General features: G+C 43.0%; 16 non-coding genes across 16 annotated transcripts; 1 reads left to right on the forward strand and 15 right to left on the reverse strand.

The window, feature by feature from the left end:
- Positions 1 to 535: 535 nt before the first annotated feature.
- LOC142930673 (U5 spliceosomal RNA) lies at positions 536 to 651 on the reverse strand. The gene has a single exon (XR_012946624.1). It is a non-coding gene; the product is annotated as a U5 spliceosomal RNA (small nuclear RNA).
- A 2,140-nt stretch (positions 652 to 2,791) lies between these two features.
- LOC142930729 (U5 spliceosomal RNA) lies at positions 2,792 to 2,912 on the reverse strand. The gene has a single exon (XR_012946680.1). It is a non-coding gene; the product is annotated as a U5 spliceosomal RNA (small nuclear RNA).
- Positions 2,913 to 4,021: 1,109 nt separating this feature from the next.
- LOC142930674 (U5 spliceosomal RNA) lies at positions 4,022 to 4,137 on the reverse strand. Its single transcript, XR_012946625.1, has one exon. It is a non-coding gene; the product is annotated as a U5 spliceosomal RNA (small nuclear RNA).
- A 1,110-nt stretch (positions 4,138 to 5,247) lies between these two features.
- On the reverse strand, positions 5,248 to 5,361 carry LOC142930715 (U5 spliceosomal RNA). Its single transcript, XR_012946666.1, has one exon. It is a non-coding gene; the product is annotated as a U5 spliceosomal RNA (small nuclear RNA).
- Positions 5,362 to 6,477: 1,116 nt separating this feature from the next.
- LOC116951334 (U5 spliceosomal RNA) lies at positions 6,478 to 6,593 on the reverse strand. Its single transcript, XR_004404183.2, has one exon. It is a non-coding gene; the product is annotated as a U5 spliceosomal RNA (small nuclear RNA).
- A 1,111-nt stretch (positions 6,594 to 7,704) lies between these two features.
- LOC116951325 (U5 spliceosomal RNA) lies at positions 7,705 to 7,820 on the reverse strand. The gene has a single exon (XR_004404174.1). It is a non-coding gene; the product is annotated as a U5 spliceosomal RNA (small nuclear RNA).
- A 1,099-nt stretch (positions 7,821 to 8,919) lies between these two features.
- Positions 8,920 to 9,040, reverse strand: LOC116951338 (U5 spliceosomal RNA). The gene has a single exon (XR_004404187.1). It is a non-coding gene; the product is annotated as a U5 spliceosomal RNA (small nuclear RNA).
- A 1,116-nt stretch (positions 9,041 to 10,156) lies between these two features.
- Positions 10,157 to 10,272, reverse strand: LOC116951326 (U5 spliceosomal RNA). Its single transcript, XR_004404175.1, has one exon. It is a non-coding gene; the product is annotated as a U5 spliceosomal RNA (small nuclear RNA).
- A 1,110-nt stretch (positions 10,273 to 11,382) lies between these two features.
- LOC116951327 (U5 spliceosomal RNA) lies at positions 11,383 to 11,498 on the reverse strand. Its single transcript, XR_004404176.1, has one exon. It is a non-coding gene; the product is annotated as a U5 spliceosomal RNA (small nuclear RNA).
- A 1,095-nt stretch (positions 11,499 to 12,593) lies between these two features.
- On the reverse strand, positions 12,594 to 12,714 carry LOC116951339 (U5 spliceosomal RNA). The gene has a single exon (XR_004404188.1). It is a non-coding gene; the product is annotated as a U5 spliceosomal RNA (small nuclear RNA).
- A 1,111-nt stretch (positions 12,715 to 13,825) lies between these two features.
- Positions 13,826 to 13,941, reverse strand: LOC116951335 (U5 spliceosomal RNA). The gene has a single exon (XR_004404184.1). It is a non-coding gene; the product is annotated as a U5 spliceosomal RNA (small nuclear RNA).
- Positions 13,942 to 15,051: 1,110 nt separating this feature from the next.
- Positions 15,052 to 15,167, reverse strand: LOC116951328 (U5 spliceosomal RNA). Its single transcript, XR_004404177.1, has one exon. It is a non-coding gene; the product is annotated as a U5 spliceosomal RNA (small nuclear RNA).
- A 1,083-nt stretch (positions 15,168 to 16,250) lies between these two features.
- Positions 16,251 to 16,366, reverse strand: LOC116951322 (U5 spliceosomal RNA). Its single transcript, XR_004404171.2, has one exon. It is a non-coding gene; the product is annotated as a U5 spliceosomal RNA (small nuclear RNA).
- A 1,112-nt stretch (positions 16,367 to 17,478) lies between these two features.
- On the reverse strand, positions 17,479 to 17,595 carry LOC116951336 (U5 spliceosomal RNA). The gene has a single exon (XR_004404185.1). It is a non-coding gene; the product is annotated as a U5 spliceosomal RNA (small nuclear RNA).
- A 1,121-nt stretch (positions 17,596 to 18,716) lies between these two features.
- Positions 18,717 to 18,832, reverse strand: LOC116951323 (U5 spliceosomal RNA). Its single transcript, XR_004404172.1, has one exon. It is a non-coding gene; the product is annotated as a U5 spliceosomal RNA (small nuclear RNA).
- Positions 18,833 to 20,787: 1,955 nt separating this feature from the next.
- LOC116951340 (U5 spliceosomal RNA) lies at positions 20,788 to 20,904 on the forward strand. Its single transcript, XR_004404189.1, has one exon. It is a non-coding gene; the product is annotated as a U5 spliceosomal RNA (small nuclear RNA).
- Positions 20,905 to 25,958: the final 5,054 nt, after the last annotated feature.

Consider the following 25,958-nt stretch of genomic DNA (forward strand, 5'->3'; position numbering starts at 1 on the left):
CATGACGTCCTTTTTAATCTGATGTCTCAATAGCGTTACAGAAATCGCGTGACATGAGGGTTCTGCCTATGTAGTGAGGGGTGTAAGTTGACGCCTCGGATAGGGGAGGAGGCCCCTTATCCCCCCATGTATAGTTACTTCAGCCGCTAATAATTAGGAATGGGGGGAGTGGGTGTCCATTTGGAGGACGTCACCTGCTCTTGAATATTAATTAGGGGGGCTGGTCAATGTGGAGTGATGTTACGAGAGTTAAGGACAGACATTAATGGGTGATTATAGTAGGTATTCGGGAGGGGGGGTGCATCAAGCGTACATACGCAGGTGGGGGGTTAAAAGTATGCGTGCATACAGGGAGGGGGAAAGGGGATGGACCCTAAACTGCAATACACCCGTCCTTGGACGGGCTATAGGCTAGTCAGATAATAAATAGCTGCGTAACTTTGTCGCAATGAACAAAGTGTGTTCCCCCCGCTCTCTTTTCATGACGTGAAGCACCGTACCCAGGAACCTCAATCTTTTTGTTACTTTCAAGGAAACCCTGCCAGAGCAGGGTTATGAAAAATAGTTTAAGACTCATTAGAGTGTTCCTCTCCACGGAAATCTTTAGTAAAAGGCGAAAGATTTATTCGCTCTGAAGAGAAACCAGAGTAAAGTTTAGTTCCATCATTAGAAGGTACTTATCGGAACACTCCTACATTTATCCTATGGGACCTGTTCTTCGCAACTTTAGTAAAATTAAAACGTCCTTTGATACAACTTAAAATCAGTGATTATTTAATTTCCGTTCATGTTTTTACACGAGGGTTATTAAAGTAAAGGTAATGTTATTCTGCACATAGTTTACTTCACATTGTGTTCATTGTACATAATTACAGTATTGGACCAATGGCGGACCCGTAAACATGGCCCAAAAACTTGGTCAGCATCCGTTAGCTTTTTAAAATACTGTATTTTAACAAACATTTAAAGAAATATACTGTATTGTCATGTATTATATGTATTATGCATACCAACTCTCATCTATTATCTACATATGGCGCTGCATGTTTTATTTAAACACTAGCCTTTTGCCCGTCCAAGGACGGGTGTATTGCAGTAAATCTGAAACTTGCAAGCGAAAAGCAGACCACGACGTGATATTCATTGCATTAATGCGTGTGCAATTTTTTAATGCGCGGTGACACAGACCTATTTCATGTTAAGGTTATAATCCCTTGTTCATCATGACGTCCTTTTTACTCTGATGTCTCAATAGCGTTACGGAAATCTCGTGACATGAGTTCTGCCTATGTAGTGAGGGATGTAAGTTGACGCCTAGGATAGGGGAGGAGGCCCATTGGCCCCCCATGTGTAGTGACTTCAGCCGCTAATAATTAGGAATGGAGGGAGGGGGTGTCGATTTGGAGGACGTCACCTGCTCTTGAATATTAATGAGGGGGGGCTGCTCGATGTGGAGTGATGTTACGAGAGTTAAGGACAGACATTAATGGGTGATTATAGTAGGTATTCGGGGGGTGGGGGTGCATCAAGCGTACGTACGCAGGTGGGGGGGTGGGGTAAAAGTACGCGTGCATACAGGGAGGGGGAAAGGGGATGGACCCTAAACTGCAATACACCCATCCTTGGACGGGCTATAGGCTAGTCAGATAATAAATAGCTGCGCAACTTTGTCGCAATGAACACAAAGTATGTCCCCCCCCCCCTCTCTTTTCATGACGTGAAGCACCCGTACCCAGCAACCTCAATCTTTTTGTTACTTTCAAGGAAACCCTGCCAGAGCAGGGTTACGAAAATGTCCATTCATGTTTTTACACGAGGGTTATTAAAGTAAAGGTAATGTTATTCTGCACATAGTTTACTTCACATTGTGTTCATTGTACATAATTACAGTATTGGACCAATGGCGGCATAATTACAGTATTGGACCAATGGCGGACCCGTAAAACATGCCCAATAACGTGGCCAGCATCCGTTAGCTTTTTAAAATACTGTATTTTAACAAACATATTTTAAGAAATATACTGTATTGTCATGTATTATATGTATTATGCATACCAACTGTCATCTATAATCTACATATGGCGCTGCATGTTTTATTTAAACACTAGCCTTTTGACCGTCCAAGGACGGGTGTATTGCAATAAATCTGAAACTTGCAAGCGAAAAGCAGACCGCGACGTGATATTTATTGCATTAATGCGTGTGCAATTTGTAAGGGAGCGGTGACACAGACCTATTTCATTTTAAGGTTATAATCCCTTGTTCATCATGACGTCCTTTTTACTCTGATGTCTCAATAGCGTTACGGAAATCTCGTGACATGAGGGTTCTGCCTATGCAGTGAGGGGTGTAAGTTGACGCCTAGGATAGGGGAGGAGGCCCCTTGGCCCCCCATGTGTAGTGATTCAGCCGCTAATAATTATGAATGGGGGGAGGAGGTGTCGATTTGGAGGACGTCACCTGCTCTTGAATATTAATGAGGGGGACTGGTCGATGTGGAGTGATGTTACGAGAGTTATGGACAGACATTAATGGGTGATTATAGTAGGTATTCGGGGGGGGGTGCATCAAGCGTACGTACGCAGGTGGGGGGGGGGGGGGTAAAAGTACACGTGCATACAGGGAGGGGGAAAGGGGATGGACACTAAACTGCAATACACCCGTCCTTGGACGGGCTATAGGCTAGTCAGATAATAAATAGCTGTGTAACTTTGTTGCAATGAACACAAAGTGTGTCCCCCCCCTCTCTTTTCATGACGTGAAGCACCCGTACCCAGGAACCTCAATCTTTTTGTTACTTTCAAAGAAACCCTGCCAGAGCATTAGTTTAAGACTCATTAGAGTGTTCCTCTCCACGGAAATCTTTAGTAAAAGGCGAAAGATTTATTCGCTCTGAAGAGAAACCAGAGTAAAGTTTAGTTCCATCATTAGTAGGTACTTATCGGAACACTCCTACATTTATCCTATGGGACCTGTTCTTCGCAACTTTAGTAAAATTAAAACGTGCTTTGATACAACTTAAAATCAGTGATCATTTAATTTCCATTCATGTATTTACACGAGGGTTATTAAAGTAAAGGTAATGTTATTCTGCACATAGTTTACTTCACATTGTGTTCATTGTACATAATTACAGTATTGGACCAATGGCGGACTCGTAAACATGGCCAATAACTTGGCCAGCATCCGTTAGCTTTTTAAAATACCGTATTATAACAAAAATATTTTAAGAAATATACTGTATTGTCATGTATTATATGTATTATGCATACCAACTGTCATCTATTATCTACATATGGCGCTGCATGTTTTATTTAAACACTAGCCTTTTGCCCGTCCAAGGACGGGTGTATTGCAGTAAATCTGAAACTTGCAAGCGAAAAGCAGACCACGACGTGATATTCATTGCATTAATGCGTGTGTAATTTGTAAGGAAGCGGTGACATAGACCTATTTCATTTTAAGGTTATAATCCCTTGTTCATCATGACGTCCTTTTTACTCTGATGTCTCAATAGCGTTACGGAAATCGCGTGACATGAGGGTTCTGCCTATGTAGTGAGGGGTGTAAGTTGACGACTAGGAAAGGGGAGGAGGTCCCTTGGCCCCCGCTGTGTTGTTACTTCAGCTGCTAATAATTAGGAATGGGGGGAGGGGGTGTCCATTTGGAGGACGTCACCTGCTCTTGAATATTAATTAGGGGGGCTGGTCAATGTGGAGTGATGTTACGAGAGTTAAGGACAGACATTAATGGGTGATTATAGAAGGTATTCGGGGGGGGGGGTGCATCAAGCGTACATACGCAGGTGGGGGGTTAAAAGTATGCGTGCATACAGGGAGGGGGAAAGGGGATGGACCCTAAACTGCAATACACCCGTCCTTGGACGGGCTATAGGCTAGTCAGATAATAAATAGCTGCGTAACTTTGTCGCAATGAACACAAAGTGTGTTCCCCCCGCTCTCTTTTCATGACGTGAAGCACCGTACCCAGGAACCTCAATCTTTTTGTTACTTTCAAGGAAACCCTGCCAGAGCAGGGTTATGAAAAATAGTTTAAGACTCATTAGAGTGTTCCTCTCCACGGAAATCTTTAGTAAAAGGCGAAAGATTTATTCGCTCTGAAGAGAAACCAGAGTAAAGTTTAGTTCCATCATTAGTAGGTACTTATCAGAACACTCCTATATTTATCCTATGGGACCTGTTCTTCGCAACTTTCGTAAAATTAAAACGTCATTTGATACAACTTAAAATCAGTGATTATTTAATTTCCATTCATGTTTTTACACGAGGGTTATTAAAGTAAAGGTAATGTTATTCTGCACATAGTTTACTTCACATTGTGTTCATTGTACATAATAACAGTATTGGACCAATGGCGGACCCGTAAACATGGCCCAAAAACTTGGTCAGCATCCGTTAGCTTTTTAAAATACTGTATTTTAACAAACATTTTAAGAAATATACTGTATTGTCATGTATTATATGTATTATACATACCAACTGTCATCTACTAGCTAAATATGGCGCTGCATGTTTTATTTAAACACTAGCCTTTTGCCCGTCCAAGGACGGATGTATTGCAGTAAATCTGAAACTTGCAAGCGAAAAGCAGACCCCGACGTGATATTCATTGCATTAATGCGTGTGCAATTTTTTTAATGCGCGGTGACATAGACCTATTTCATTTTAAGGTTATAATCCCTTGTTCATCATGACGTCCTTTTTAATCTGATGTCTCAATAGCGTTACAGAAATCGCGTGACATGAGGGTTCTGCCTATGTAGTGAGGGGTGTAAGTTGACGCCTCGGATAGGGGAGGAGGCCCCTTGTCCCCCCCATGTATGGTTACTTCAGCCGCTAATAATTAGGAATGGGGGGAGGGGGTGTCCATTTGGAGGACGTCACCTGCTCTTGAATATTAATTAGGGGGGCTGGTCAATGTGGAGTGATGTTACGAGAGTTAAGGACAGACATTAATGGGTGATTATAGTAGGTATTCGGGAGGGGGGGTGCATCAAGCGTACATACGCAGGTGGGGGGTTAAAAGTAAGCGTGCATACAGGGAGGGGGAAAGGGGATGGACCCTAAACTGCAATACACCCGTCCTTGGACGGGCTATAGGCTAGTCAGATAATAAATAGCTGCGTAACTTTGTCGCAATGAACACAAAGTGTGTTCCCCCGGCTCTCTTTTCATGACGTGAAGCACCGTACCCAGGAACCTCAATCTTTTTGTTACTTTCAAGGAAACCCTGCCAGAGCAGGGTTATGAAAAATAGTTTAAGACTCATTAGAGTGTTCCTCTCCACGGAAATCTTTAGTAAAAGGCGAAAGATTTATTCGCTGAAGAGAAACCAGAATAAAGTTTAGTTCCATCATTAGAAGGTACTTATCGGAACACTCCTACATTTATCCTATGGGACCTGTTCTTCGCAACTTTAGTAAAATTAAAACGTCCTTTGATACAACTTAAAATCAGTGATTATTTAATTTCCATTCATGTTTTTACACGAGGGTTATTGAAGTAAAGGTAATAGTATTCTGCACATAGTTTACTTCACATTGTGTTCATTGTACATAATTACAGTATTGGACCAATGGCGGACCCGTAAACATGGCCCAAAAACTTGGTAAGCATCCGTTAGCTTTTTAAAATACTGTATTTTAACAAAAACATATTTTAAGAAACACTGTATTGTCACGTAATATATGTATTATACATACCAACTGTCATCTATTATCTACATATGGCACTGCATGTTTTTTTTAAACTCTAGCCTTTTGCCCGTCCAAGGACGTGTGTATTGCAGTAAATCTGAAACTTGCAAGCAAAAAGCAGACCGCGACGTGATATTCATTGCATTAATGCGTGTGCAATTTGTAAGGGAGCGGTGACATAGACCTATTTCATTTTAAGGTTATAATCCCTTGTTCATCATGACGTTCCTTTTTACTCTGATATCTCAATAGCGTTACGGAAATCGCGTGACATGAGGGTTCTGCCAATGTAGTGAGGGGTGTAAGTTGATGCCTAGGATAGGGGAGGAGGCCGCTTGGCCCCCGCTGTGTAGTTACTTCAGCCGCTAATAATTAGGAATGGGGGGAGGGGGTGTCGATTTGGAGGACGTCACCTGCTCTTGAATAATAATGAGGGGGACTGGTCGATGTGGAGTGATGTTACGAGAGTTAAGGACAGACATTAATGGGTGATTATAATAGGTATTGGGGGGGGGGGGTGCATCAAGCGTACGTACGCAGGTTGGGGGGGGGGTAAAAGTAAACGTGCATACAGGGAGGGGGGAAAGGGGATGGACCCTAAACTGAAATACACCCGTCCTTGGACGGGCTACAGGCTAGTCAGATAATAAATAGCTGCGTAACTTTGTTGCAATGAACACAAAGTGTGTCCCCCCCCTCTCTTTTCATGACGTGAAGCACCCGTACCCAGCAACCTCAATCTTTTTGTTACTTTCAAGGAAACCCTGCCAGAGCAGGGTTACGAAAAATAGTTTAAGACTCATTAGAGTGTTCCTCTCCACGGAAATCTTTAGTAAAAGGCGAAAGATTTATTCGCTCTGAAGAGAAACAAGAGTAAAGTTTAGTTCCATCATTAGTAGGTACTTATCGGAACACTGCTACATTTATCCTATGGGACCTGTTCTTTACAACTTTAGTAAAATTAAAACGTGCTTTGATACAACTTAAAATCAGTGATTAGTTAATTTCCATTCAAGTTTTTACACGAGGGTTATTAAAGGAAATGTAATGTTATTCTGCACATAGTTTACTTCACATTGTGAACATTGTACATAATTACAGTATTGGACCAATGGCGGACCCGTAAACATGGCCAATTACTTGGCCAGCATCCGTTAGCTTTTTAAAATACTGTATTTTAACAAACATATTTTAAGAAACATACTGTATTGTTACGTATTATATGTATTATGCATACCAACTGTCATCTATTATCAACATATGGCGCTGCATGTTTTATTTAAACACTAGCCTTTTGCCCGTCCAAGGACGGGTGTATTGCAGTAAATCTGAAACTTGCAAGCGAAAAGCAGACCGCGACGTGATATTCATTGCATTAATGCGTGTGCAATTTTTTTTATGCGCGGTGACATAGACCTATTTCATGTAAAGATTATAATCCCTTGTTCATCATGACGTCCTTTTTACTCTGATGTCTCAATAGCGTTACGGAAATCTCGTGACATGAGGGTTCTGCCTATGTAGTGAGGGATGTAAGTTGACGCCTAGGATAGGGGAGGAGGCCCCTTGGCCCCCGCTGTGTAGTTACTTCAGCCGCTAATAATTAGGAATGGGGGGAGGGGGTGTCGATTTGGAGGACGTCACCCGCTCTTGAATATTAATGAGGGGGACTGGTCTATGTGGAGTGATGTTACGAGAGTTAAGGACAGACATTAATGGGTGATTATAGTAGGTATTCTGGGGGGGGTGCATAAAGCGTACGTACGCAGGTGGGGGGGGGGGGTAAAAGTACGCGTGCATACAGGGAGGGGGAAAGGGGATGGACCCTAAACTGAAATACACCCGTCCTTGGACGGCTATAGGCTAGTCAGATAATAAATAGCTGCGTAACTTTGTCGCAATCAACACAAAGTGTGTCCCCCCCTCTGTTTTCATGACATGTAGCAACCGTACCCAGCAACCTCAATCTTTTTGTTACTTTCAAGGAAACCCTGCCAGAGCAGGGTCACGAAAAATAGTTTAAGACTCATTAGAGTGTTCCTCTCCACGGAAATCTTTAGTAAAAGGCGAAAGATTTATTCGCTCTGAAGAGAAACCAGAGTAAAGTTTAGTTCCATCATTAGTAGGTACTTATCGGAACACTGCTATATTTATCCTATGGGACCTGTTCTTCGCAACTTTAGTAAAATTAAAACGTGCTTTGATACAACTTAAAATCAGTGATTATTTAATTTCCATTCATGTTTTTACACGAGGGTTATTAAAGGAAATGTAATGTTATTCTGCACATAGTTTACTTCACATTGTGAACATTGTACATAATTACAGTATTGGACCAATGGCAGACCCGTAAAACATGCCCAATAACTTGGCCAGCATCCGTTAGCTTTTTTAAATACTGTATTTTAACAAACATATTTTAAGAAACATACTGTATTGTTACGTATTATATGTATTATGCATACCAACTGTCATCTATTATCAACATATGGCGCTGCATGTTTTATTTAAACACTAGCCTTTTGCCCGTCCAAGGACGGGTGTATTGCAGTAAATCTGAAACTTGCAAGCAAAAAGCAGACCGCGACGTGATATTCATTGCATTAATGCGTGTGCAATTCGTAAGGGAGCGGTGACATAGACCTATTTCATTTTAAGGTTATAATCCCTTGTTCATCATGACGTCCTTTTTACTCTGATGTCTCAATAGCGTTACGGAAATCTCGTGACATGAGGGTTCTGCCTATGTAGTGAGGGGTGTAAGTTGACGCCTAGGGTAGGGGAGGAGGCCCCTTGGCCCCCGCTGTGTAGTTACTTCAGCCGCTAATAATTAGGAATGGGGGGAGGAGGTGTCGATTTGGAGGACGTCACCTGCTCTTGAATATTAATGAGGGGGACTGGTCGATGTGGAGTGATGTTACGAGAGTTATGGACAGACATTAATGGGTGATTATAGTAGGTATTCGGGGGGGGGTGCATCAAGCGTACGTACGCAGGTGGGGGGGGGGGGGGGTAAAAGTACACGTGCATACAGGGAGGGGGAAAGGGGATGGACACTAAACTGCAATACACCCGTCCTTGGACGGGCTATAGGCTAGTCAGATAATAAATAGCTGTGTAACTTTGTTGCAATGAACACAAAGTGTGTCCCCCCCCTCTCTTTTCATGACGTGAAGCACCCGTACCCAGGAACCTCAATCTTTTTGTTACTTTCAAAGAAACCCTGCCAGAGCATTAGTTTAAGACTCATTAGAGTGTTCCTCTCCACGGAAATCTTTAGTAAAAGGCGAAAGATTTATTCGCTCTGAAGAGAAACCAGAGTAAAGTTTAGTTCCATCATTAGTAGGTACTTATCGGAACACTCCTACATTTATCCTATGGGACCTGTTCTTCGCAACTTTAGTAAAATTAAAACGTCCTTTGATACAACTTAAAATCAGTGATCATTTAATTTCCATTCATGTATTTACACGAGGGTTATTAAAGTAAAGGTAATGTTATTCTGCACATAGTTTACTTCACATTGTGTTCATTGTACATAATTACAGTATTGGACCAATGGCGGACTCGTAAACATGGCCAATAACTTGGCCAGCATCCGTTAGCTTTTTAAAATACCGTATTATAACAAAAATATTTTAAGAAATATACTGTATTGTCATGTATTATATGTATTATGCATACCAACTGTCATCTATTATCTACATATGGCGCTGCATGTTTTATTTAAACACTAGCCTTTTGCCCGTCCAAGGACGGGTGTATTGCAGTAAATCTGAAACTTGCAAGCGAAAAGCAGACCACGACGTGATATTCATTGCATTAATGCGTGTGTAATTTGTAAGGAAGCGGTGACATAGACCTATTTCATTTTAAGGTTATAATCCCTTGTTCATCATGACGTCCTTTTTACTCTGATGTCTCAATAGCGTTACGGAAATCGCGTGACATGAGGGTTCTGCCTATGTAGTGAGGGGTGTAAGTTGACGACTAGGATAGGGGAGGAGGTCCCTTGGCCCCCGCTGTGTAGTTACTTCAGCTGCTAATAATTAGGAATGGGGGGAGGGGGTGTCCATTTGGAGGACGTCACCTGCTCTTGAATATTAATTAGGGGGGCTGGTCAATGTGGAGTGATGTTACGAGAGTTAAGGACAGACATTAATGGGTGATTATAGAAGGTATTCGGGGGGGGGGGGGGGGGGTGCATCAAGCGTACATACGCAGGTGGGGGGTTAAAAGTATGCGTGCATACAGGGAGGGGGAAAGGGGATGGACCCTAAACTGCAATACACCCGTCCTTGGACGGGCTATAGGCTAGTCAGATAATAAATAGCTGCGTAACTTTGTCGCAATGAACACAAAGTGTGTTCCCCCCGCTCTCTTTTCATGACGTGAAGCACCGTACCCAGGAACCTCAATCTTTTTGTTACTTTCAAGGAAACCCTGCCAGAGCAGGGTTATGAAAAATAGTTTAAGACTCATTAGAGTGTTCCTCTCCACGGAAATCTTTAGTAAAAGGCGAAAGATTTATTCGCTCTGAAGAGAAACCAGAGTAAAGTTTAGTTCCATCATTAGTAGGTACTTATCAGAACACTCCTACATTTATCCTATGGGACCTGTTCTTCGCAACTTTCGTAAAATTAAAACGTCATTTGATACAACTTAAAATCAGTGATTATTTAATTTCCATTCATGTTTTTACACGAGGGTTATTAAAGTAAAGGTAATGTTATTCTGCACATAGTTTACTTCACATTGTGTTCATTGTACATAATTACAGTATTGGACCAATGGCGGACCCGTAAACATGGCCCAAAAACTTGGTCAGCATCCGTTAGCTTTTTAAAATACTGTATTTTAACAAACATTTTAAGAAATATACTGTATTGTCATGTATTATATGTATTATACATACCAACTGTCATCTACTAGCTAAATATGGCGCTGCATGTTTTATTTAAACACTAGCCTTTTGCCCGTCCAAGGACGGATGTATTGCAGTAAATCTGAAACTTGCAAGCGAAAAGCAGACCCCGACGTGATATTCATTGCATTAATGCGTGTGCAATTTTTTTAATGCGCGGTGACATAGACCTATTTCATTTTAAGGTTATAATCCCTTGTTCATCATGACGTCCTTTTTAATCTGATGTCTCAATAGCGTTACAGAAATCGCGTGACATGAGGGTTCTGCCTATGTAGTGAGGGGTGTAAGTTGACGCCTCGGATAGGGGAGGAGGCCCCTTGTCCCCCCCATGTATAGTTACTTCAGCCGCTAATAATTAGGAATGGGGGGAGGGGGTGTCCATTTGGAGGACGTCACCTGCTCTTGAATATTAATTACGGGGGCTGGTCAATGTGGAGTGATGTTATGAGAGTTAAGGACAGACATTAATGGGTGATTATAGTAGGTATTCGGGAGGGGGGGTGCATCAAGCGTACATACGCAGGTGGGGGGTTAAAAGTATGCGTGCATACAGGGAGGGGGAAAGGGGATGGACCCTAAACTGCAATACACCCGTCCTTGGACGGGCTATAGGCTAGTCAGATAATAAATAGCTGCGTAACTTTGTCGCAATGAACACAAAGTGTGTTCCCCCGGCTCTCTTTTCATGACGTGAAGCACCGTACCCAGGAACCTCAATCTTTTTGTTACTTTCAAGGAAACCCTGCCAGAGCAGGGTTATGAAAAATAGTTTAAGACTCATTAGAGTGTTCCTCTCCACGGAAATCTTTAGTAAAAGGCGAAAGATTTATTCGCTCTGAAGAGAAACCAGAGTAAAGTTTAGTTCCATCATTAGAAGGTACTTATCGGAACACTCCTACATTTATCCTATGGGACCTGTTCTTCGCAACTTTAGTAAAATTAAAACGTCCTTTGATACAACTTAAAATCAGTGATTATTTAATTTCCATTCATGTTTTTACACGAGGGTTATTAAAGTAAAGGTAATGTTATTCTGCACATAGTTTACTTCACATTGTGTTCATTGTACATAATTACAGTATTGGACCAATGGCGGACCCGTAAACATGGCCCAAAAACTTGGTCAGCATCCGTTAGCTTTTTAAAATACTGTATTTTAACAAACATTTAAAGAAATATACTGTATTGTCATGTATTATATGTATTATACATACCAACTGTCATCTACTATCTAAATATGGCACTGCATGTTTTATTTAAACACTAGCCTTTTGCCCGTCCAAGGACGGATGTATTGCAGTAAATCTGAAACTTGCAAGCGAAAAGCAGACCCCGACGTGATATTCATTGCATTAATGCGTGTGCAATTTTTTTAATGCGCGGTGACATAGACCTATTTCATTTTAAGGTTATAATCCCTTGTTCATCATGACGTCCTTTTTACTCTGATGTCTCAATAGCGTTACGGAAATCTCGTGACATGAGGGTTCTGCCTATGTAGTGAGGGGTGTAAGTTGACGCCTAGGATAGGGGAGGAGGCCCCTTGGCCCCCCATGTGTAGTGACTTCAGCCGCTAATAATTATGAATGGGGGGAGGAGGTGTCGATTTGGAGGACGTCACCTGCTCTTGAATATTAATGAGGGGGACTGGTCGATGTGGAGTGATGTTACGAGAGTTATGGACAGACATTAATGGGTGATTATAGTAGGTATTCGGGGGGGGTGCATCAAGCGTACGTACGCAGGTGGGGGGGGGGGGGTAAAAGTATGCGTGCATACAGGGAGGGGGAAAGGGGATGGACACTAAACTGCAATACACCCGTCCTTGGACGGGCTATAGGCTAGTCAGATAATAAATAGCTGTGTAACTTTGTTGCAATGAACACAAAGTGTGTCCCCCCCCTCTCTTTTCATGACGTGAAGCACCCGTACCCAGGAACCACAATGTTTTTGTTACTTTCAAAGAAACCCTGCCAGAGCATTAGTTTAAGACTCATTAGAGTGTTCCTCTCCACGGAAATCTTTAGTAAAAGGCGAAAGATTTATTCGCTCTGAAGAGAAACCAGAGTAAAGTTTAGTTCCATCATTAGTAGGTACTTATCGGAACACTCCTACATTTATCCTATGGGACCTGTTCTTCGCAACTTTAGTAAAATTAAAACGTCCTTTGATACAACTTAAAATCAGTGATCATTTAATTTCCATTCATGTATTTACACGAGGGTTATTAAAGTAAAGGTAATGTTATTCTGCACATAGTTTACTTCACATTGTGTTCATTGTACATAATTACAGTATTGGACCAATGGCGGACTCGTAAACATGGCCAATAACTTGGCCAGCATCCGTTAGCTTTTTAAAATACCGTATTATAACAAAAATATTTTAAGAAATATACTGTATTGTCATGTATTATATGTATTATGCATACCAACTGTCATCTATTATCTACATATGGCGCTGCATGTTTTATTTAAACACTAGCCTTTTGCCCGTCCAAGGACGGGTGTATTGCAGTAAATCTGAAACTTGCAAGCGAAAAGCAGACCACGATGTGATATTCATTGCATTAATGCGTGTGTAATTTGTAAGGAAGCGGTGACATAGACCTATTTCATTTTAAGGTTATAATCCCTTGTTCATCATGACGTCCTTTTTACTCTGATGTCTCAATAGCGTTACGGAAATCGCGTGACATGAGGGTTCTGCCTATGTAGTGAGGGGTGTAAGTTGACGACTAGGATAGGGGAGGACGTCCCTTGGCCCCCGCTGTGTAGTTACTTCAGCTGCTAATAATTAGGAATGGGGGGAGGGGGTGTCCATTTGGAGGACGTCACCTGCTCTTGAATATTAATTAGGGGGGCTGGTCAATGTGGAGTGATGTTACGAGAGTTAAGGACAGACATTAATGGGTGATTATAGAAGGTATTCGGGGGGGGGGGGTGGATCAAGCGTACATACGCAGGTGGGGGGTTAAAAGTATGCGTGCATACAGGGAGGGGGAAAGGGGATGGACCCTAAACTGCAATACACCCGTCCTTGGACAGGGCTATAGGCTAGTCAGATAATAAATAGCTGCGTAACTTTGTCGCAATGAACACAAAGTGTGTTCCCCCCGCTCTCTTTTCATGACGTGAAGCACCGTACCCAGGAACCTCAATCTTTTTGTTACTTTCAAGGAAACCCTGCCAGAGCAGGGTTATGAAAAATAGTTTAAGACTCATTAGAGTGTTCCTCTCCACGGCAATCTTTAGTAAAAGGCGAAAGATTTATTCGCTCTGAAGAGAAACCAGAGTAAAGTTTAGTTCCATCATTAGTAGGTACTTATCGGAACACCCCTACATTTATCCTATGGGACCTGTTCTTCGCAACTTTCGTAAAATTAAAACGTCATTTGATACAACTTAAAATCAGTGATTATTTAATTTCCATTCATGTTTTTACACGAGGGTTATTAAAGTAAAGGTAATGTTATTCTGCACATAGTTTACTTCACATTGTGTTCATTGTACATAATTACAGTATTGGACCAATTGCGGACCCGTAAACATGGCCCAAAAACTTGGTCAGCATCCGTTAGCTTTTTAAAATACTGTATTTTAACAAACATTTTAAGAAATATACTGTATTGTCATGTATTATATGTATTATACATACCAACTGTCATCTACTAGCTAAATATGGCGCTGCATGTTTTATTTAAACACTAGCCTTTTGCCCGTCCAAGGACGGATGTATTGCAGTAAATCTGAAACTTGCAAGCGAAAAGCAGACCCCGACGTGATATTCATTGCATTAATGCGTGTGCAATTTTTTTAATGCGCGGTGACATAGACCTATTTCATTTTAAGGTTATAATCCCTTGTTCATCATGACGTCCTTTTTAATCTTATGTCTCAATAGCGTTACAGAAATCGCGTGACATGAGGGTTCTGCCTATGTAGTGAGGGGTGTAAGTTGACGCCTCGGATAGGGGAGGAGGCCCCTTGTCCCCCCCATGTATAGTTACTTCAGCCGCTAATAATTAGGAATGGGGGGAGGGGGTGTCCATTTGGAGGACGTCACCTGCTCTTGAATATTAATTAGGGGGGCTGGTCAATGTGGAGTGATGTTACGAGAGTTAAGAACAGACATTAATGGGTGATTATAGTAGGTATTCGGGAGGGGGGGTGCATCAAGCGTACATACGCAGGTGGGGGGTTAAAAGTATGCGTGCATACAGGGAGGGGGAAAGGGGATGGACCCTAAACTGCAATACACCCGTCCTTGGACGGGCTATAGGCTAGTCAGATAATAAATAGCTGCGTAACTTTGTCGCAATGAACACAAAGTGTGTTCCCCCGGCTCTCTTTTCATGACGTGAAGCACCGTACCCAGGAACCTCAATCTTTTTGTTACTTTCTAGGAAACCCTGCCAGAGCAGGGTTATGAAAAATAGTTTAAGACTCATTAGAGTGTTCCTCTCCACGGAAATCTTTAGTAAAAGGCGAAAGATTTATTCGCTCTGAAGAGAAACCAGAGTAAAGTTTAGATCCATCATTAGTAGGTACTTATCGGAACACTCCTACATTTATCCTATGGGACCTGTTCTTCGCAACTTTAGAAAAATTAAAACGTCCTTTGATACAACTTAAAATCAGTGATTATTTAATTTCCATTCATGTTTTTACACGAGGGTTATTAAAGGAAAGGTAATGTTATTCTGCACATAGTTTACTTCACATTGTGTTCATTGTACATAATTACAGTATTGGACCAATGGCGGACCCGTAAAACATGCCCAATAACTTGGCCAGCATCCGTTAGCTTTTTTAAATACTGTATTTTAACAAACATATTTTAAGAAATATACTGTATTGTCATGTATTATATGTATTATGCATACCAACTCTCATCTATTATCTACATATGGCGCTGCATGTTTTATTTAAACACTAGCCTTTTGCCCGTCCAAGGACGGGTGAATTGCAATAAATCTGAAACTTGCAAGCGAAAAGCAGACCGCGACGTGATATTCATTGCATTAATGCGTGTGCAATTTTTTTTTAATGCGCGGTGACACAGACCTATTTCATGTTAAGGTTATAATCCCTTGTTCATCATGACGTCCTTTTTACTCTGATGTCTCAATAGCGTTACGGAAATCTTGTGACATTGGGGTTCTGCCTATGTAGTGAGGGGTGTAAGTTGACGCCTCGGATAGGGGAGGAGGCCCCTTGGCCCCCGCTGTGTAGTTACTTCAGCCGCTAATAATTAGGAATGGGGGGAGGGGGTGTCGATTTGAAGGACGTCACCTGCTCTTGAATATTAATTAGGGGGGCTGGTCAATGTGGAGTGATGTTACGAGAGTTAAGGACAGACATTAATGGGTGATTATAGTAGGTATTCGGGGAGGGGGGGTAAAAGTATGCGTGCATACAGGGAGGGGGAAAGGGGATGGACCCTAAACTGCAATACACCCGTCCTTGGACGGGCTATAGGCTAGTCAGATAATAAATAGCTGCGCAACTTTGTCACAATGAACACAAAGTGTGTCCCCCCCCTCTCTTTTCATGACGTGAAGCACCCGTACCCAGCAACCTCAATCTTTTTGTTACTTTCAAGGAAACCCTGCCAGAGCAGGGTTACGAAAAATAGTTTAAGACTCATTAGAGTGTTCCTCTCCACGGAAATCTTTAGTAAAAGGCGAAAGATTTATTCGCTCTGAAGAGCAACCAGAGTAAAGTTTAGTTCCATCATTAGTAGGTACTCATCGGAACACCCCTACATTTATCCTATGGGACCTATTCTTCGCAACTTTAGTCAAATTAAAACGTCCTTTGATACAACTTAAAATCAGTGATTATTTAATTTCCATTCATGTTTTTACACGAGGGTTATTAAAGGAAAGGTAATGTTATTCTGCGCATAGTTTACTTCACATTGTGATCAGTGTACATAATTACAGTAATGGACCAATGGCGAACCCGTAAACATGGCCAATAACTTGGCCAGCATCCGTTAGCTTTTTAAAATACTGTATTTTAACAAACATATTTTAAGAAATATACTGTATTGTCATGTATTATATGTATTATGCATACCAACTGTCATCTATTATCTACATATGGCGCTGCATGTTTTATTTAAACACTAGCCTTTTGCCCGTCCAAGGACGGGTGTATTGCAATAAATCTGAAACTTGCAAGCGAAAAGCAGACCGCGACGTGATATTTATTGCATTAATGCGTGTGCAATTTGTAAGGGAGCGGTGACATAGACCTATTTCATTTTAAGGTTATAATCCCTTGTTCATCATGACGTCCTTTTTACTCTGATGTCTCAATAGCGTTACGGAAATCGCGTGACATAAGGGTTCTGCCTATGTAGTGAGGGGTGTAAGTTGACGCCTAGGATAGGGGAGGAGGCCCCTTGGCCCCCGCTGTGTAGTTACTTCAGCCGCTAATAATTAGGAATGGGGGGAGGGGGTGTCGATTTGGAGGACGTCACCTGCTCTTGAATATTAATGAGGGGGGCTGCTCGATGTGGAGTGATGTTACGAGAGTTAAGGACAGACATTAATGGGTGATTATAGTAGGTATTCGGGGGGGGGGGTGCATCAAGCGTACGTACGCAGGTGGGGGGGTGGGGTAAAAGTACGCGTGCATACAGGGAGGGGGAAAGGGGATGGACCCTAAACTGAAATACACCCGTCCTTGGACGGGCTATAGGCTAGTCAGATAATAAATTGCTGCGTAACTTTGTCGCAATGAACACTAAGTGTGTCCCCCCCTCTCTTTTCATGACGTGAAGCACCCGTACCCAGCAACCTCAATCTTTTTGTTACTTTCAAGGAAACAATGCCAGAACAGGGTTACGAAAAATAGTTTAAGACTCATTAGAGTGTTCCTCTCCAAGGAAATCTTTAGTAAAAGGCGAAAGATTTATTCGCTCTGAAGAGAAACCAGAGTAAAGTTTAGATCCATCATTAGTAGGTACTTATCGGAACACTCCTACATTTATCCTATGGGACCTGTTCTTCGCAACTTTAGAAAAATTAAAACGTCCTTTGATACAACTTAAAATCAGTGATTATTTAATTTCCATTCATGTTTTTACACGAGGGTTATTAAAGGAAAGGTAATGTTATTCTGCACATAGTTTACTTCACATTGTGTTCATTGTACATAATTACAGTATTGGACCAATGGCGGACCCGTAAAACATGCCCAATAACTTGGCCAGCATCCGTTAGCTTTGTTAAATACTGTATTTTAACAAACATATTTTAAGAAATATACTGTATTGTCATGTATTATATGTATTATGCATACCAACTCTCATCTATTATCTACATATGGCGCTGCATGTTTTATTTAAACACTAGCCTTTTGCCCGTCCAAGGACGGGTGAATTGCAATAAATCTGAAACTTGCAAGCGAAAAGCAGACCGCGACGTGATATTTATTGCATTAATGCGTGTGCAATTTTTTTTTAATGCGCGGTGACACAGACCTATTTCATGTTAAGGTTATAATCCCTTGTTCATCATGACGTCCTTTTTACTCTGATGTCTCAATAGCGTTACGGAAATCTCGTGACATGAGTTCTGCCTATGTAGTGAGGGATGTAAGTTGACGCCTAGGATAGGGGAGGAGGCCCATTGGCCCCCCATGTGCAGTGACTTCAGCCGCTAATAATTAGGAATGGAGGGAGGGGGTGTCGATTTGGAGGACGTCACCTGCTCTTGAATATTAATGAGGGGGGGCTGCTCGATGTGGAGTGATGTTACGAGAGTTAAGGACAGACATTAATGGGTGATTATAGTAGGTATTCGGGGGGTGGGGGTGCATCAAGCGTACGTACGCAGGTGGGGGGGTGGGGTAAAAGTACGCGTGCATACAGGGAGGGGGAAAGGGGATGGACCCTAAACTGCAATACACCCATCCTTGGACGGGCTATAGGCTAGTCAGATAATAAATAGCTGCGCAACTTTGTCACAATGAACACAAAGTGTGTCCCCCCCCCCCTCTCTTTTCATGACGTGAAGCACCCGTACCCAGCAACCTCAATCTTTTTGTTACTTTCAAGGAAACCCTGCCAGAGCAGGGTTACGAAAAATAGTTTAAGACTCATTAGAGTGTTCCTCTCCACGGAAATCTTTAGTAAAAGGCGAAAGATTTATTCGCTCTGAAGAGAAACCAGAGTAAAGTTTAGTTCCATCATTAGTAGGTACGTATCAGAACACTCCTACATTTATCCTATGGGACCTATTCTTCGCAACTTTAGTCAAATTAAAACGTCCTTTGATACAACTTAAAATCAGTGATTATTTAATTTCCATTCATGTTTTTACACGAGGGTTATTAAAGTAAAGGTAATGTTATTCTGCACATAGTTTACTTCACATTGTGTTCATTGTACATAATTACAGTATTGGACCAATGGCGGCATAATTACAGTATTGGACCAATGGCGGACCCGTAAAACATGCCCAATAACGTGGCCAGCATCCGTTAGCTTTTTAAAATACTGTATTTTAACAAACATATTTTAAGAAATATACTGTATTGTCATGTATTATATGTATTATGCATACCAACTGTCATCTATTATCTACATATGGCGCTGCATGTTTTATTTAAACACTAGCCTTTTGACCGTCCAAGGACGGGTGTATTGCAATAAATCTGAAACTTGCAAGCGAAAAGCAGACCGCGACGTGATATTTATTGCATTAATGCGTGTGCAATTTGTAAGGGAGCGGTGACACAGACCTATTTCATTTTAAGGTTATAATCCCTTGTTCATCATGACGTCCTTTTTACTCTGATGTCTCAATAGCGTTACGGAAATCGCGTGACATAAGGGTTCTGCCTATGTAGTGAGGGGTGTAAGTTGACGCCTAGGATAGGGGAGGAGGCCCCTTGGCCCCCCATTTGTGACTTCAGCCGCTAATAATTAGGAATGGGGGGAGGGTGTCCATTTGGAGGACGTCACCTGCTCGTGAAAAGTAATGAGGGGGGCTGGTCGATGTGGAGTGACATTACAAGAGTTAAGGACAGACACTAAAGGGTAATTATAGTAGGTATTCGGGGGGGGGTGCGTCAAGCGTACGTACGCAGGTGGGGGTAAAAAGTACGCGTGCGTCCAGGGAGGGGAAAGGGGATGGACCCTTAACTGCAATACACCCGTCCTTGGACGAGCTATAGGCTAGTCAGATAATAAATAGCTGTGTAACTTTGTCACCATGAACACAAAGTGTGTCCCCCCGTCTCTTTTCATGACGTGAAGCACCCGTACCAAGCAACCTCCATCTTTTTTTATTTTAAAGGAAACCCTGCCAGAGCAGAGTTACGAAAAATGTGTGTCTGTTCAAAATGTTTAGCGAACTGTACTTCCCGACATGCAACAAACTTTAAATTTGCCATGTGGGTACTTTTCAGACTGTACACCATGCAAAAATTATAAAAACTGACTTGTTTTTATATTTTTTTGGGGGGTGGGGCGCAATAATGCATATATTTTGCACGGCAAGTGAGCTGTGACGTCACATCTGTCATGTGACCCGTATGCGGAAGAGTAACGGAGTGTGTCTGCTAATGTCACACCCCCAACCCTCCACGGGTAAAGTGAAATACAAATTGCTTGCAGGTCTAAGGCGTTCTTTGCGCAGTATTGCTATATTATTTAAGTCATTTACTGCTGTACGCACCCTGAAAGTTGTGTGTGTCTGCATCAAGCGTGTGTATGTGTACCTATGGACATGCAGCACCATATGTAGATAATAGATGACAGTTGGTATGTATAATACCTATAATAAATGACAATACAGTATATTTATTAAAATGTATTTATTAAAATATACAGTATTTTAAAAAGCTAACGGATGCTGGCCAAGTTATTGGGCCATGTTTACGGGTCCGCCATTGGTCCAAAACTGTAATTATGTACAATGAACACAATGTGAAGTAAACTATGTGCAGAATAACATTACCTTTCCTTTAATAACCCTCGTGTAAAAACATGAATGGAAATTAAATAATCACTGATTTTAAGTTGTATCAAAGGACGTTTTAATTTTGCTATTAGTCGCAAAGAACAGGTCCCATAGGATAAATGGAGGAGTGCTCCGATAAGTACCTACGAATGATGGAACTAAACTTTATTCTGGTTTCTCTTCAGCGAATAAATCTTTCGCCTTTTACTAAAGATTTCCGTGGAGAGGAACACTCTAATGAGTCTTCCCACACAGCTTAAAGGTCGTGATCTAAGCGTGGCTTCTCCCCCACTCCAGCGCTGTCCTCCAGACAGTCTTGTCCCTTCACCTGATGAAGGCCGCTTGTGTTGTGGCCGAAACGTCGTGATTTTTTTGTTATTTTATTTTCACCTACGTGACTTTACCCAATAGAACCAAAGAGTATGCGTCACGGTTGACGATAGCCCCCCTCTAGCATTAGTCAGGGTTCACTAAAATAAAATTAACACTTTGTCGTCCAATACATTCAACACCAATTTTGTTCACAAAAATAACACCGATGGATCGCACTGGTCCACACATCCAACAACAAGAAACCCACACACAAAAGACAAATATCTCCCTCCTCCATAGACTTTAACAGACTATTGGGGTAAGGGGCCATCCATTTAGTACGTACGCTTGGAGGGGGGAGGCGGGGTTAACCCAAATGCGTACGCTTGCGTATGGGGGGGGGGGTCTACTGACAATGTTCGTACGCATAGGAAACGGGGGGGGGGGTGAAGCCTCGATAATAATTTGTTTACATTGGCCTTCAAATGAGCCACAGTTCAGTGTCTACAGCTGTCAGACAACAAGTACAAGCGGGAGAAGTGGGACTGTGAGAGAGGTGTCACTCATATGTCACCGTACCCCTGACTGTTAGCTATCACGCAGCTCAGCAAAATAAGTGGCCAAGTTACGCAACTTAATTATTTAATGCAGCCGGCGGTGGACTGTTTGCTTAAACACGTTAATATGATTAATCCTTGATCGTTTCTGCGTGGATTAAATATCGATCATTCTAAATGATTCGGGGGGTGCGTCAAGCGTACTTACGCAGGTGGTGGGGGTCTAGTTTTGACAGATTTCTGCGTAGCTACTAAATCGATCGCCCCCCCCCCCCCCCCAGTGCTGTTAGCGAGCGCCTGACGTCCGGCACCACGCGAAGCGCTGGACATGTGGTCAACACCACGCCCGGCCGCCTTTGTCTCCCCAATTACTGATATTTACACACGCGACGCACCAGGTTACTCATTAAATCGTGAGTCTACCCAGGGATGACCCAGAACCGGGTCAGATCCGTATTCGGTTACGGTTACTGGTTGTGCGCGCGAATCGAACTCGGGTCGACGGGGTCGGTCGCGCAGTGTCCTAACTATTGCGCCACTGCTCCCCAGAACCCACAAAGACAAAGATAACCCGTGTAGACGTTGACAGGGAGGGGGGCAAGTGCTGTGTAACGAGCACCTATGAATGCCGGCACGGCAGACGAGTGGGTGGATGGCCAACATCACGCCTGGTGGCATTTGTCTCTCCCCCTCCCAGTGGTGATGTTTACCCACCACCCCATACCAGGTACTCATTTGAGGCCGAGTCGACCTACACGCACGCACGCCAGACCACACATCTCCTCACACGCCAGAATTCTCACCGATCCAACAAGGCGGCAGGGAATCCAGGCGGTCGTCCCTCGGGTCTCGACTCGACACACTGAACAAGGTGGTCTTGAAAACTAATGCCCGGCTACACGAATCGCCACTATTATTACTGCACCCAACTCGATAATTACTGCACAGCTTCTCACCACCCCCCACCCCCCTCTGTATGCGCCTTCGGGAAAGCGAGATAGGGCTCGTCCTGAATGTGTTTATATTTTTTTTATACAAAGGACTTTAGGAGAAAGATGTGCTATCGAGGAAGAGCCGTTATGTGTGTGTACAGGCCGAATCGAAGACAGGACGTCTGCTTAACATTACACCATCTAACCTATAATTGGCAAGTAGCTCGGAGTGTCTCGCTAACTGCAGCCCATAAAATATCTCTGCGACTCCACCACAGATTGTAACGGTGCAGTAATAAAAGGAATTGTATACATTGGTGTGTCCCCAGTTTTTCTTCACGAGTACAGCATCTCGAAATATGCGTCAGCCCCTCTCCCGATAACCATAACCACAACTATATTCGTCTGTAATAATTCAATAACTACACCAAATATATCTGTACCGGTCTCCACCAAAACTATCGACCCTCTCAACTATCTATCGCCAAATGGTATCTCTATGCAAGCTCTCCGTATCTATTCACGAGCACTAGTGTCTCTTATAGGTGCAATACATCTTTAGCAGTATCTCTTACTGTACACATTGGTGCCTGACAGTGATGTATTTCCTTACAAACTTTCCTACGGTAACAGATATACCCCCAGCCCTATGTCTAACGCATCTACATAATTCTATAACAATATTTTAAGCCCGCATCTCTACAGCAATCCCTATATCACAGCACCCCGTTTCCCTTATGTGCATAACCCTATCCATACATAACTTTACACAAGCCCTATCCTCTGTCTGCACCAGTGTCCCCAATAGCAGCTGCAACAAATCTCTTAACCCAGTGTCCCCATGACTCTACATGTCACAATAGACATCCCACACGCCGGAACGACACGAGGCTGCCCTGTGTCCAACTCTATCCACGCATTTTTATTGAATCTCTTGCACACGCGTCTCTCACCACATCACCGCAATACGCCGGTGCCACCTATCGCGCCATCGATAACCTCCTATTAGCATCGGCTGTGCGACGTGGGGTGTGCGAACGAAGTTCAACGCACGTACGTAACCGCCTCTACGACATATGCGCATCTGTCACACTGTGATCTATTTATTGTATCTCTTTAACGTAAAGCCTCTCCCTGCCACTGGGCCTCTCCCCCCTTGCCTATGGGAAGCCGAAAGCGGAAATCGAGCCGGACAACGCCGCAACGCCGTCACCGTCCGCACTTAAGTCGAAACGTCGGCGCATGGATACTTTATGGCCGGCGACACACACAAAAAAAAGAGAAAATAGTGCACGGTCGCGTACCACGTGATCCGCGAGGGCCAATCGCGGATTAGCGTGGGGGGTTGGGGGAAAGCTGTTCGCGATCACGTGACCGCGCGAGGTAAAATAAGTAGTGCGCGCCCGGGGGAGAAGAGCGGGAGGAGGGGGGGGCGATCACGTGATCCGGGGCTTTAATAGGGCCACGTGATCGGCGCGCGTGTGTTTGTCGGCGGTCACGTGATTGTGCGGGAAAGAAAGCTAAATTCCGTGGCACGTGGCCAATCAAATGGGGCTCAGGCTGATTGATCATCTTCCTTTGTACGACTGATCCATCAGAATCAGTATTTATACCGGAGAGAAATCCGATGAGCTGAAAAGCTTTTTTTTCCACAAATGTCCAGTAGGGGCGGGTCAAAACGTTACAACAACAAGCAGTACAAAAACAACGATTGGAGTGCAACGTATAGGAAAGGTAAACAAATAACTTAAACAAAATATACAAATAAAACTAAACTATTTTTCATTTTTCCAGGTAAGTCCCACTGAGCTACTGTGTGGCTTTTTTTCAGAAGCGATCTGACCACAAATGATAGCTCAATAAAGTGGCTTATCATTATAGCAGAGCAACAATTACAATTTCGCATTCAGGTGGTCAAACAAGATAACCGCGTCAGGAGCAACGGTGTGTATCGCGATTATGTCTTCTTCGTATTTGTGGATGGGATACTGGAGAGTTCTTTATTTTCCATCTGGCATCCGCATCTGTCACGAATTGTGCGCATGTGGTTTCGGTTGAACCATGAATTGCGTGGAAGATCAAATCCAGGGATCTTCACTCAGGACGATGGCTAGACGAGACGGTTCCACTCCACCGTGTCGAGAGCAAGCTGTGTTGTCTCTTCTCCCGTTTATGGTGTACACGTGGGCAGCGGTGGCACAGCGCTTAGCGCACCACGCTCGCGATCCCAGTAACAAGACTCTCATTCCAGCTCACGGCTAACACCAGTGACGGTTTTATGAACTGGCTTTGGCCCCCCCCCCCCCTAGATCTACTCAGGCTCAAATGAGTACCTGGTGCAGTGTGAGCATCGCTACTGGGGAGACAAAGGCGGTCGTGGTGCTGACCACCCACCCCCTCGTCCACCGTTCCGGCCTCTCGAACAGCACCTGCCCCAACAGTTTGTTTAAGGCTATGTAACGTCACCTAAATTTGACTATATAAACCATAAGAGAAGTCTTGATAATCGTGTATGTTAGAACCCAAATGGGTGGAACACAATGTCATAAAATGTACTGCTTCACAATTGGAACAATCGGTAACGTGAGAATAGGTTTTCCCTTTTTTTCTGGAAACAAAACAGGTGATAAGATGCTAAAACCCCAAACTGAAACCTTTTACAAGGAATCATGTCTGTATTAACCACAATACTTGTGGTCAGAACGAAAACAAAAAAAACATACTCTGATAATATATGCATTGTCTTTGAAACTGATTGGGCCACACCAGAGACAGCTTTCTTTTGAGCCTAGTCTCAAACGGTGGTGGACCAGAGGACGCCAAAAGGAATAAAACAAAATTAAAATAGAGCTCTCACAACTCAGCCACTCCCTCTCCTCAACAGGCTTAACTGAACTCCAACTGCCGTATCCTCAAAAAATATTGTAACTCAATTTTAACCCACTTCACAATGTTGTATCGACTGCAAACTTGGTATACGTATGTCATACTGATGACAATACTATATTCTATCATTAAAAATAAAAAATAACATTTTTGTATGTTTCGGCTTGGATCTAATTGTCCACGCTCAACTGACGTTGGCTGTAATTGACCACGGTCCCCTTACGTTGTGGCAAGCTTCGGGGGCACTTCATGGAGTCGTGGAGTTCTTCCATTACCCGTACGGTACATTTCATTAAAGCGTGTTTAAAAAAAAAGTTTTTAAAATATTACTTATTATTCTGTTCAACTCCATTCATTGCCCGAACTGATAGCCTCTCGGCTGTCCGTCGATCACACTCCACGTCACACCCACGAGCTGCTGTGGAGGGTCTCTGTCCATATTCAGCACCACGAGTCGGGGAGTCTCATCCCTGCAATTCGCCGTTGTGGTGCTGCATTTCTTTTATCATATAGCCTCTCAATTCCTTTAGACACGCGGCAATATCTTCATGAGGATTGTGTTTCACTACATGCTATACGGGGGGATCTCTGGTATACGCGTATACAAACGCCAGCTGTGAGCTCTCCACTGCTGGGCACGTATTGCAGT

The sequence above is a fragment of the Petromyzon marinus genome, chromosome 42, assembly GCF_048934315.1.
Source record: "Petromyzon marinus isolate PM22_M1 ecotype Great Lakes invasive population chromosome 42, UKy_Petmar_22M1.pri1.0, whole genome shotgun sequence".
Classification (NCBI taxonomy): Eukaryota; Metazoa; Chordata; class Hyperoartia; order Petromyzontiformes; family Petromyzontidae; genus Petromyzon; species Petromyzon marinus.